The sequence below is a fragment of the Schistocerca gregaria genome, chromosome 5 (assembly GCF_023897955.1).
Source record: "Schistocerca gregaria isolate iqSchGreg1 chromosome 5, iqSchGreg1.2, whole genome shotgun sequence".
NCBI lineage: Eukaryota > Metazoa > Arthropoda > Insecta > Orthoptera > Acrididae > Schistocerca > Schistocerca gregaria.
This window is the reverse complement of record NC_064924.1, coordinates 426940785-426953214: the sequence shown is the minus strand read 5'-3', so window position 1 is coordinate 426953214 and position 12430 is coordinate 426940785. Positions and strand designations below refer to the sequence as shown.

General features: G+C 42.8%; 2 non-coding genes across 2 annotated transcripts; one reads left to right on the top strand and one right to left on the bottom strand.

Annotated features, from left to right (window-relative positions):
* Positions 1–8224: 8224 nt before the first annotated feature.
* Trnat-ugu (transfer RNA threonine (anticodon UGU)) lies at positions 8225–8299 on the top strand. Its single transcript has one exon. It is a non-coding gene; the product is annotated as a tRNA-Thr (tRNA).
* Positions 8300–12106: 3807 nt separating this feature from the next.
* Positions 12107–12180, bottom strand: Trnat-cgu (transfer RNA threonine (anticodon CGU)). Its single transcript has one exon. It is a non-coding gene; the product is annotated as a tRNA-Thr (tRNA).
* Positions 12181–12430: the final 250 nt, after the last annotated feature.

The following is a 12430-nucleotide window of genomic DNA, read 5'->3' as shown; positions in this document are numbered from 1 at the left end:
AGGGAATCGTTCTCTTTTCTTCCTTACAACAAAATTATCCATCACTTCTTAAAAGCATAACCACAGTGCGCATTTTACAAGAATAAGTGAACCACTCAGTGCAGAGCAGTCATGAGATCCACTAGCTGTGAGGGTAAGCGGCACATCGTTTGTTTGAGTGGATACTGTTACGGCCTGTTAAAACCTGAAAGGTCATGTTTTTAGCCTCTTTTGTCTGATTCGGTGGAGATTGTTATCGAATTGTGGAAGGGAAGGCGACATTTCGTTTGTTTCTGCGAGAGAATGTTACGGCTTGTTTGTGTTTAAAACCTAACTGTGATCCCCCTGCCCCTGTACCGGATTTCGCAAGGCTCAAAGGTGAACTAAAACAAAAAACAAAACAAAACAGTCCTTTGTTTCTGTGCACAATGCTGTCGCGTTTTTTCGAATGCTTTTTTAAAAATCGTCGCAATCTTCGACCTCGAGTAGCAAAAAGCGACTCTGACTTAAGCCCTGCTGCATACTTAAAAGTGCCCGTTCAAGTCTGCGAATTACGCGTCACCTTCTCACTCTCCTTCTGCGCACTGTCGAAAGAGTTATACAATACTCCCGTAAGAAAAGCAATAGTTTTCCACAAAACCAAAGATAAGAAACTGACCAACTTACAAAGCAAAGTGTGTAGTATCGCTACTATTTTGTTCTGTTACCCGGGAGTGTAATGTTTTTTCTCATTAAAACGTACTAAAGCTGGCCACCGTGAAGCACTGCACCGTTTGCTGCTCGGTATTCATCGTAATTTTTCTTGAACTTATTGCCTTTTTCTTCAGTCGAACCAAAACAGCTATTTAAATTGTCTACGTGACGTGAATTTCATATAAAATCAATTTAGTTGAAATGAGCAGTTTTTATTGATTCTCGAGAATAGTCCCACCAGCAATGTCCTGATTTAAAACAGTCCTGTATTTCATTAAATGCCGATCGACAGTAGCTGTTTTGAAAGAGTTTCTAACTGCAGTCAAAGCAAAGTGGAATCATGTTTTCTTTTAATTACGGAATTTTTAATGAAACTGAATTAGTTTTTGCAAACTGTGAAGTCAAATTTGAAGAAAGTAGAAAAAAGCGACAAGAAACAGATCGGCGATTATTCTATGAGCTGATGTAAATTATGCGCAAACACGGTAATAGTACCTAAAATTTTTAGATCACTTGGTAGTTAAATAACTGACGTTTGGTCACATGACCATGTGCCCATGCATTAATAGTAGGTAACTTTGACTATTATCGATGTAAAAGAACACACATACACTAATAACAATATTACTTCCATTACAGAAGAAAAATTAAGTTCTTTTTATAAAATAAGTTTGCATAATTTTTCACAAATTTGTAGTAAACGTCCTGTATGCAGGCATTACGCTTGGTAGTTCCATTAGTCTTCTGTCATTTTGGATAGTTAGGGTTGCTTCTCTGAGTGATATCTTTCTTCGTGCTGGTTGTTCTCCATCCTTCGAATTGGCGTATTCACATGTGGTTTCTTACTGCTGGTCATTCATGTTCTACAACAGAAGAACTTATCTTGACTTACTCACAGGATATAAATTTCCCAGTGCCTGATATTATGGACACTCCCAACTCGTAGAGAATTATGTACCGAAGTTTATAAGCTCTGACATACGTTGTTTCCGGCGGCCTGGGTGGACGAGCGGTTCTAGGCACTACAGTCTGGAACCGCGCACCGCTACGGTCGCAGGTTTGAATCCTGCCTCGGGCATGGATGTGTGTCATGTCCTTAGGTTAGTTAGGTTTAACTAGTTCTAAGTTCTAGGGGACTGATGACCTCAGAAGCTAAGTCCCATAGTGCTCACAGCCATTTGAACCATTTTTTTTACGTTGTTCGAGAGAGAGCGGCAACATGGTAAGGACTTTCTACTCCATTGCACGCAATTGTTTTAGTGTTCAACGTGCCGTGGTTTTCTTTTCGGGGTATCGTAATTTTGTATGGTCCTACATCGTCTCTTCGGTTCGCACAAAAAGGCATCAATCGGTCGCAGTCGATGTAGATATTTATTAATCCGTCGTTTGATTCAAAAATGGCTCTGAGCACTACGCGACTTAACTTCTGAGGTCATCAGTCACCTAGAACTTAGAACTAATTAAACCTAACTAACCTAAGGACATCACACACATCCATGCCCGAGGAATGATTCGAACCTGCGACCGTAACGGTCGCGCGGTTCGAGACGGAAGCGCCTAGAACAGCACGGCCACTCAGGCCGGCGTCGTTGATTCAGTTTCATAATGATATGGTTGGATAAAAGTCCCTTGGTATTCTTTGGTTGATATGCAAATGAGTTGTCGGGATTACAGCTGGTATTTCTCTGTAATGTTCCCATTCGTTGCTAATTCTTCAGTTCCATTGTTCGCACCATCTCATTCGCCCATTTTAACTCGTTCAAGAAAATTAGAGTCCGGCATCTTTGGATGGTATCGGGTGGCTAAGTTTTACCTTGTTTAGGAAGTTAACCAGTCTGTTCGTTCCCGCAGATGCCACTGCGGCATTTCATCCGGGTTAACATGACTTAGTGGTGCTAATTTTGAACACTACTGATTTGTTGCAAAATTTGATAGAACAAGGTAGTTATGTCCTGAATTGAAGATATAAAGTTTATACACGAGTTCGCGATCATATTTAGCATTTAATTAATAAGTCTTTGTACCGGGTTACGTATTCACTGAAGGCCATGGTTTTCGAGTTATTCAAGAAAAACGTATTTGAAGATCACTTTTATACGTTTTATTTGGCTAATTAGAGAACTACGGCCTCTAGGCAAAATGTATTCCAGTACAACATTTAATTACACTAAGTTTCCTAAAAAAGGCCCTGTTCTTTTTTTCAGCAGGATTAACAGTTCGCTCGTAGTAAGCGAGATAATATATAAAAATTCCGCTCGTAATTTTTGAAGGCGTTATGGATTGCATGAAAACCATAGGTAGGGTCAGCTGAATCACGCTGTATAATTCGCAATATTGCCGGTTTCGGCTTTCTGTCATCCTGAAATCTGAAAGGTAAAACACATGGATAAAACGTGTATCTAACAGTAAAATGTACTGTACGATATGATACAATAACCATCAAGAAAACGTAAGATATAATACACATTGCACGTGTAAATAATAATCGTAAATATCGTATTTTAAAATAACGATGTTACCGTACTAGCGTCCTCTAATGGCTTTAACTCCAGTTGACGTAAGCACCAAATGCCCTCAGCCCATTGGTAGCTTTCATTCATGTAACTGCGTGTACTCAGCATTTGACGTTGATCCTCATATCAGAATACTCCTAGTGCTATGTTATGGTTGTCATCATGTTGTATTTAATATGTATTGTTAGATTTATTCTGGAGACTTGGCCTTCAGCCACTTTTGACCCTGTTGCTGTTAGATAAATTTTTCTACATTGTCTTAACAAATCTAATGAACCATAAACCCGAAACCATTGGTGTTGCGATTTATACGATAAAGTGCGATCAAGAAAGTTATTAATAAATTGTTGTGTCGTTGTGTACAATAATTTTTTTTGGGAGCACGACTGCAGCCCGTGAGTCAGTTAAGAGAACAATAAATATTTGCAATAACCGTAATAGACAAGAAACAGTATTGTCACACCTTCACTTGTACGTGTTGCATGTCTTCCACCTAAAATTTTTACATTTATTAGGGCGGAGCGGGCCAAGTGGTGAAAAAGGCGCAGATCGTGTGCTCAAGCAAAGGAAGAAAGTGAAGGAGGTGAGGGGATTGGAGAAGGAAAGAAAAGGAAATGGTCGCTGGCTTGTTGGGGGCTGTGGCCCGTTAGTTTGGGCGGAACCACGCCGTCTTCTCGGGGCCGCTTTGCTTCCTCCTGCTGCTGCGGAGGGGAAATGTAGAGGCGGCCATTTCTCGATATTTATTTCGCAGCGCCTCGGCAGACATAAAGAGAGCGGAGAGCAAAAGAACGCCAGAGCAGAGCAGCTTCTGAGGAGGGCACTCGTGGACACGAGTTTACGTCCTCCGCTTGCAGTTCGCGCGACACGTAGTAAATGCGTCTTATTTATCTGATCTGTGACTATACGCCGTAAGATCTTTCATAGTTTGCTTATGGCCCAGCGTCTACAGTGAAGGACATTAAATTTGCGTCATCAGGAAGGATAGAAAATAGCAGATGGTATCCTAGGAGATACGCAGGAGTGGTAAGGAGCTGGGCTGACGTGAATTCAGACATCCTTTAACAAAAGAAAGTTATTAACAAACAGTTCTTACTCAACAGTTATTAAAAACATATTGTCCTACTGCTTTTACTTTTTTTCTTGTTTTATAGGGTATCAATGACAAGGCTTACTCTTAATTGATAATATTTACATTGATCCAATATCAAGGGTAAAATACCGATGATACGATAGTGACAAATTTGAGGCCAAGGCAATTATACACTGAAGCGCCAAACAAACGGGTATCTAAAAAAAAAAAATAATGGCTCTGTGCACTATGGGACTTAACGTCTAAGGTCATCAGTTCCCTATAACTTAGAACTACTTAAACCGAACTAACCTAAGGACTTCACACACATCCATGCTCGAGGCAGGATTCGAATCTGCGACCGTAGCGGTCGCGCAGTTCCAGATTGTAGCGCCTAGAACCGCTCGGCCACTCCGCTAGGCCACACTGGTATAGTCGTGCGTATTCAGGTACAGAGATATGTAAACAGGCAGAATACAGCACTGCGGTCGGAAACGGCTGTATAAGACAATAAGTGTATGGCGCAGTTGTTAGATCGATTACTGCTGCTACGACGGCAGGTTATTAAGATTTAAGTGAATTTTAACGTGATGTTATAGTTGGCACACGAGCGATGCGAAACAGCATCTCCGAGGTAGCGATGAAGTGGGACTTTCGCGTACGACCATTTCACGAGTGAATCGTGAATATCACGAATTCGGTAAAACATCAAATCTCCGACATCGCTGCGGTCGGAAAAAGATGATGCAAGAACGGGACCAACGACGACTAAAGAGAATCGTTCAACTTGACAGAAGTGCAATCCTTCCGCAAATTTCTGCAGATTTCAATGCTAGGCCATCAACAAGTGTCGGCGTGCGGAACCATTCAGCGAAACATCATCGATATGGTCTTTCGGAGCCGAAGGCCCACTCGTGTACCCTTGATGACTGCACCACACAAAGCTTTACACCTCGAATAGGCGCGTCAACTCCGATATTGGACCGTTGATGACTGGAAACATGTTCCCTGGTCGGACGGGCCTCGTTTCAAATTGTATGAAGCGGATGGACGTGTACGGGGGTGGAGATAATCTCATGAGTCTATGAATGCTGCATGTCAGCAGGGGACTGTTCAAGCTGGTGGAGGCTCTGTAATGCTGTGGGGCGTGTGCAATTGAAGTGATATAGGATCCTGATACGTCTAGATACGACTCTGACAGGTGATACGTACGTAGGCATCCCGTCTGATCACTTGCATCCATTCATGTCCATTGTGCATTCCGACTAACTTGGGGAATTCCAGTAGGACAATGGGACATCCCGCAAGTCCAGTTTTGCTGCAGAGTGGCACCAGGAACACTATTCTGAGTTTAAACACTTTCACTGGCCACCAAAATCTCCAGGCATGAACATTATAGAGCATATCAGGCATGCCTTGCAACGTGCTGTTCTGAAGAGATCTCCACCCTCTCGTATTCTTACGGATTTATGGACAGCCCTGCAATATTCATGGTGTCAGTTCCCTCCAACACTACTTCAGACATTAATCGAGTCCATGCCACGTCGTGTTGCGGCACTTCTGCGCGTTCGCGGGGACCCTACACGATATTAGGCAGATGTACCAGTTCTGGTTCTTCAGTGCAACATAAATTAAAAGTTCCAGCTCAAGCTCGACAACTACTTGTGGTAAAAATTTTAAAATCCCCAATGCCATCTTAAAAATGCATGTAGTAACCTTCAAACAAATTTACAACAACAAACTGTTAATAACTCAAACCTAAAACCAATATTAACATAAATCCAATTCAGCAAAGCACTTGTAATATACAAAAACAACTGCAGCCGGATCCCTTGTCGCACGTTTTGTACACACCAGTTTTTTTCGTGCCGCAGTTAAAAATTTACTCATTTATTGTTCAGAAGTACCGAACAATTTCAAAACAAGTTTAGTTGCAAAACACTTCCAGATGAACGCCAAATTAAATGACATGAAATGTTCAACTACAAAAGGTAATTACTTAACTCAAGAACAAATCTGCAGCATTATAATTCATCCGTTGCTATCTGAGTGGGTTTACGGATCCGTAATGTTTCATTCTTATTTTATTCCACTCGTCAGTCTTGTGCACTCTTCCTGGCAATACATTACACTCATACTTCAATTAGCGTGATGAGACTTGAAACGTAAATCAGTTACCATTGGCTCCACACATGCATAAAAGCTAATGCCCCCCCCCCCCCCCCCAGAAAAAAATTAATGGCTACCTCGTAACATGGCCAGTAAAAACAAACAAACGACTAGTCACGAAATAGCGGAACCAATGGTGCCCCACAAGGACGGACTCAATTACAATTTTGCAAGTCGAACAACTAAAACACACAGATGGGCGAGAACTCAATAATAAAGTTACTCACCTTCACGTGGCGTTATCCAGTACTCGTATGTAAATGCAACCAGGATGCAGCGGCAGTATAGTGACAGCTGTACATACCTCCAACCGTTGCTTTAACCGCCGATCTCCTTCGGGCTACACAAGTATTGTGCAACCGAAGCGCTGTTGCAAGCGAAAGGTGAGCTCCTTTCCAAAGTACAGCATCTAAATAACGGCTCTCAACTACAGTTAGGCCGCGCTATCACTTCTGGTGCGGCCAAGTAGTTTTCCGGCACATACAGGGGCTGCTCCCAGCACAGGGCCAAGGTCGCCACCTTCCTCGCGCCGCTGCTAACTTAAGACTCTCGTCGCTGCCCATCACATGCCGCCTTGCGGACCACACTCGCACGTCAATCCTCTGTCGCAAGGAGATTCCACCCAGCCAGCGATTCAACCAAAGAGGCACAAAGTTGAAAAATACCAAAACTTTGCCGAAGGTTTCGTGGCACGGCACTATTATAGGAAGAATACGTGATAAAATTGGTAGACGATTTCGTGGTGTACTGGGTGCAAAATTTAGTACACCGAGCTACCACTTCTGGTGTCCACAAGAGGTCGAACTCGGCTGGGCCTCGAGTCGAACTGAATTTTGATTCCATGCTGCTTCAGCGCTGCTTCAGCTTCAGTGCTGATGAGCTTTGACTCAATCAGTTATGGTGGCTGGCGACTGATGGCGTGCCATTCTCTCAGCAATACATGTCGAGATGTTATCAGTGGCTGTGAGCTATGGGGAATCCCCTGACGAGGGCAACAGTCTGACACTGTACATCGAGGTAACTTCTGGCAGCACAGGAAACGTGTAGTCTTACACCGAGGTGACAAAAGTGATTGAATAGAAAAATGCACATATATAGTGGCAGTAATATCGTGTACACAACGTATAAAAGGACAGTGCATAGGACATAACCGAGAGATCCTGTACCGGCAAGACTTCGCAATTATTCACGGCTATAGAGGCAGCATGACTCAAAATTTCTGCAGGATACTTCCAACGACTTGTCCATGCTACGTCGAGTTGCTGCAGTACGCCGAGCAAAAGGAGGTCTGGCCCGATAGGAGATAGCCAATGAGATTCGTCACCTCAGTGTACATTATATTTATACGGATATGTCCGAAAGAACAGACACCATTGATGATCTGCAGCCGTATAGAATGAAATTAGAATTAAGTTAATACCTTCAACTGCTGACGGGCAGTGATATAGATCAACGGGGACAAGTGAAAATGTGTGCCCCGAGCGGGGCTCGAACCCGGGATCTCCTGTTTACATGGCAAACGCTCTATCCATCTGAGTCAACGAGGGCACAGAGGACAGCGCGACAGGTCCATATCCATATAAGTTTATAGTTCTGGTAATACCGGCCATGACTTCCTTCTTATGTGCGGATGCACATATATTCCCCGAACACTTACGGAACTTGATAAGAATGTCTTCCACGAGCAATGAGTGTGTTGGTGTGAGACACAACGAATGTAGTGTGAGGACATACAAGGTGAGAATGTGGGTCTTGCGGAAGGAGTGAGCGAAATTGTACCTGCAGTCGCGCTATTCTCCGTGCCCTCGGTGGCTCAGATGGATAGAGCGTCTGCCATGTAAGCAGGAGATCGCGGGTTCGAGTCCCGATCGGGGCACACATTTTCACCTCTCCCCGTTGATATAGATCAACGCCCGTCAGCAGCTGAAGGTATTAACTTACTTCTAATTTCAATGTACATTATCTTGTTGAATGGTAACTTCTCGGTGACCTCGCAAACATGACAAAGCCACTGGCCTTAACGCGTCAGAAGTGTAATGCCTGCTGTCCAAACTACCGGTTACGAGAGCCAGATGTGACAGAGTTGAGCACACAAAGGTACCATACCACGCCAAATGCTAAGCTCGCATGAAAATGACAACGTTCGTTTCTTTGGAGCCTCCACACGTGGATACGTCTATCATGATGATGTACGCTGAACTGGAGCGTGTCAGGAAAGAGGACGTTTGTCAGTGTTGTTATTGAGCTCATCATTGCCGACGTGCTTCTCTCAGCTGACACATTTAAGAAAGCCGCAACAGTGGTTGCCGTACTGACAATCTATAACGCTCCAGACGTCGCCGCACTGACCTTGCTTTTACTTATCCTGCTGCAAACAAACCCATTTCGTGTTTCGTGACAGGGTAGCTGACATGGCTGCAGGAACCTACATGGCCGACAGAACAACACATGTGTTCTCTCTGGCGGCAATCACATGGGGCCGCTGAGATCATGGGTGAATATTCGTGTGACAGTTGTGGAATCCGACCTACGTGGGGAGGTACAGCCCACAACAACAAACCGCTGTCGAATTGCTATACCTGCAGGTAGATGTCTCTCGTTCTTACACGCATAACAATGTTTTGTCACAAAGAAACAACCGTTTAAAGCGATTTCTGAACGAAAAACCCTCTGTGTAATCGCTGTATGAAGAACATACATCGTATATCATGTTAGTTCTATCTAAGTTGTGTGAGTGCAGAAATCACTAATCACTAGCATACCCAGACATGTAGTAAACGTCATACCAATCTGACGTTTGGTGCCTGCCATCTTTACGGTGCTGCAGTTTTAATCGCCAGTAGTGTAGAAACAAAGATTACACAGGACGGTCGAAATGAAGAGGATATCAGAAGCAGAATGGCTCACCCGACAATAGCTGAAAAGTTGCCTGTTCAATTGCAGTTTCATTTTTGCCCACAGTGTTTTGGATTTCTAAAGCCGGTGGTTCATTTTGCAATGTGTTGCATGTTAATGCTATGGTCAGCTTCAATTAGTCGAGCCAAATTCTGTAGTTTATCTTTTTGTGTCCCCACAGAAGCGTGTTTATATCTTTGTTGGGCTGCTAGGGTCCTCAGCAACCTATTTTCGGCAGTATGTGGAGATTTTGTTCTTAATTTACGTTATGATCTCACTGCTTTGAATTAAGCATTTGATTAACTATTCTTTTCCCTTTGATCAGCGATTGCAGATGCGAGAGACCTCGCTGTACCGCTTTTGACTATAAACTGAAAATGCACATCTTATACAACTTTTGGACACGTTTTTGATGAGTGAATACCTACTTTTTGATGTCATAACACACAGCTATGTTTATTTATCACCGTCGCACTTATATGAAAAATAAGTGTGTCTGGAAATGGTTTGTTAATCGTTTATGTTCAGATAGCGTTTTAATTGAATACAGTAGCATATATATTCAAATAATACAGCGTAGCTCAATAGACTAGGCCTTTACTTAACTACTCGTGAAAACAGCTCATTCTTATAACTAAACACACGTGTTAAGAGCTTTGCCGGCCGCGGTGGTCTCGCGGTTCTAGGCGCGCAGTCCGGAATCGTGCGACTGCTACGGTCGCAGGTTCGAATCCTGCCTCGGGCATGGATGTTTGTGATGTCCTTAGGTTAGTTAGGTTTAAGTAGTTCTAAGTTCTAGGGGACTAATGACCACAGCAGTTGAGTCCCATAGTGCTCAGAGCCATTTGTTAAGAGCTTTCTCCAATGAAAGAGCTCTATTAATATCAGTTATTCACTTGAAACGATAAATAAGTTTATGAAAGTGTCCATGTGGAGGAAAGTGTGGAAGTGAAACATGAATAGCTGGTAATTTGAGGAAAAAGGAACTAGAAGAACTTGAAATGTGATGCTACTAAACGATGGTAAAAACTAAACGGACAGATAAAGTGTCAAATGAACTAGTCTTAAAAAGCTTAGATGAACATTGGAGTAAATGGAATACCCTAACCAGAAGAGGCAACGTATTAGTGGGACCCGCAATTGTGTTGAAGGATAAACTTTGTGCCGGACGGAACAGTAGAGGGGAAAACTGTAGGGACAGAGAACGGCTGCAATGCCCAAAACTGATTTTAGAGTACGTTGAAAGTAATAGCTCCGTATAGGTGGAAAGATTACAACAAGATAGGAAAATAGAGAATATTATCAAACAAACTGAAAGGAGTATGCCTTAAAAAACCTCACAGGATGTTTTAAAGTGTTTTATGACAAACGATAACTGCATGAAAGACATATGCACCGAAATTGAGCAAGATCTAGCAAGGATATGTACAAGCAATATATTCTCAAAATGAAGACCATTAAAGTTCGAATCAAGAAATAATACAATTCAAAAATTAACAAAAAGTAAATCTTTTTTAATTAGAGAAAGTACTAGTGCGATACAAGGAATTCAGAGAAGAGGAAGAGAAAATTCTTAACATCTCAAAACATAAAAGTACAAAAGAAGAAATAAAGAGGCAATTTTCTAGGTATCAGCTTCACTTCGGGCTGAAAAAACTGGAGAAGAAAGTGACCTGATTATAAAATGCAATTGCTGAGCTGCATATAACTTTGAAGAATATATGAAGCTTCAATTGTAAGAAGTCGTAGGCGGTTTCCGAGCGGAATTAACGAAAAATAAAAAGTCGCCATAGTTATAAAAGGAAATACTAGCGAGTGTGTGGTGGTGCGGACGGTTGGATTATGTAGTGTCGAGTCACATTATCGTTGTTCGGTTCCTCTGGTCCTAATAGTGTCCACCATGCAACAAAGACATGTGAACTGCTGAAGTAGGTAATATGAATGTAAATGTAATAGAAATATCTGTAGGCAGGATTCCGCTAGCCGACATTTCCAGCTCTCCATAACTGACAAGAAACTCTTAGTTAATACCGTGAGCTAGTGAGGGAATAGGTGCTGAAAATGACCCACCCAGAAAGGTTGCCTAAGTCTGGCTCTGCTAACAAAGCTCTGCCACTTAGCGGATCAGTTTATTCGTAATGCAAATAAACAAACATATTCAGATATCAAACATGACATTTACATTGTCTTCATTCGATCATACAGCTAGAGGTGGATCATATTCACAACTGCGAATACTGTTCATTTCTTTGATAGCGGCTGTAGTCACCGCATTGTCTGTTCCTTCGTATTGCATCGTACTTCTTTAAGACATAGACTCTACAATGTTGTATATTCATTTGTTGGAAATGGAAATGCCATATGGCTAGGGCCTTCCGTCGGGTAGACTGTTCGTCTGGTGCAAGTCTTTCGAGCTGACACTACTTCGGCGACTTGCGTGTCGATGAGAAGGTGATGATGGTAAGGACAATACAGCACCCGGTTCTGAGCGGAGAAAATCTCCGATCCAGACGGGAATCAAACCCGGGCCGTTAGGTATGACATTCCGTCACGCTGACCACTCAGCTACCAGGGGCTGACATTCATTTGTTGATATCACGCCATTTGACGCGGAAGAAGCAATGCGACATTTGGTTTCATATATATATGAAGACAGTAATTGTTCTAGAAAGAACAGATACTGTAGATAAACGTGCAGCTTTTCCCTGGAATAAATGATGACTAAGTGAAACCCTCAGCTGCCGATAGGTGTTGTTGATATACCTCGATGAAGACAGCTGAAAATGTGTGCCCCGACCGGGACTCGAACCCGGGATCTCCTGCTTACGTGGCAGACGCTCTATCCATCTGAGCTACCGAGGACACAGATAAATAGCGCGACTGCAGGAACTTACCCCTTGCACGCTTTCCGTGAGACCCACATTCCCAACTGTCCACAATTCTACCTATGTACTGTACCTTATAGACATTTGCCCATTCACTCATTACTCGTGCACGCTTTGGCGATTCCCGTAAGAGTTTGGGCAACCTGTGCGCATTCGCACAGACGGAGGTCAATGGCTGGGTATATCAACAACACCTGTCGGCAGCTGAGGGTTTCAGTTAGTCATCA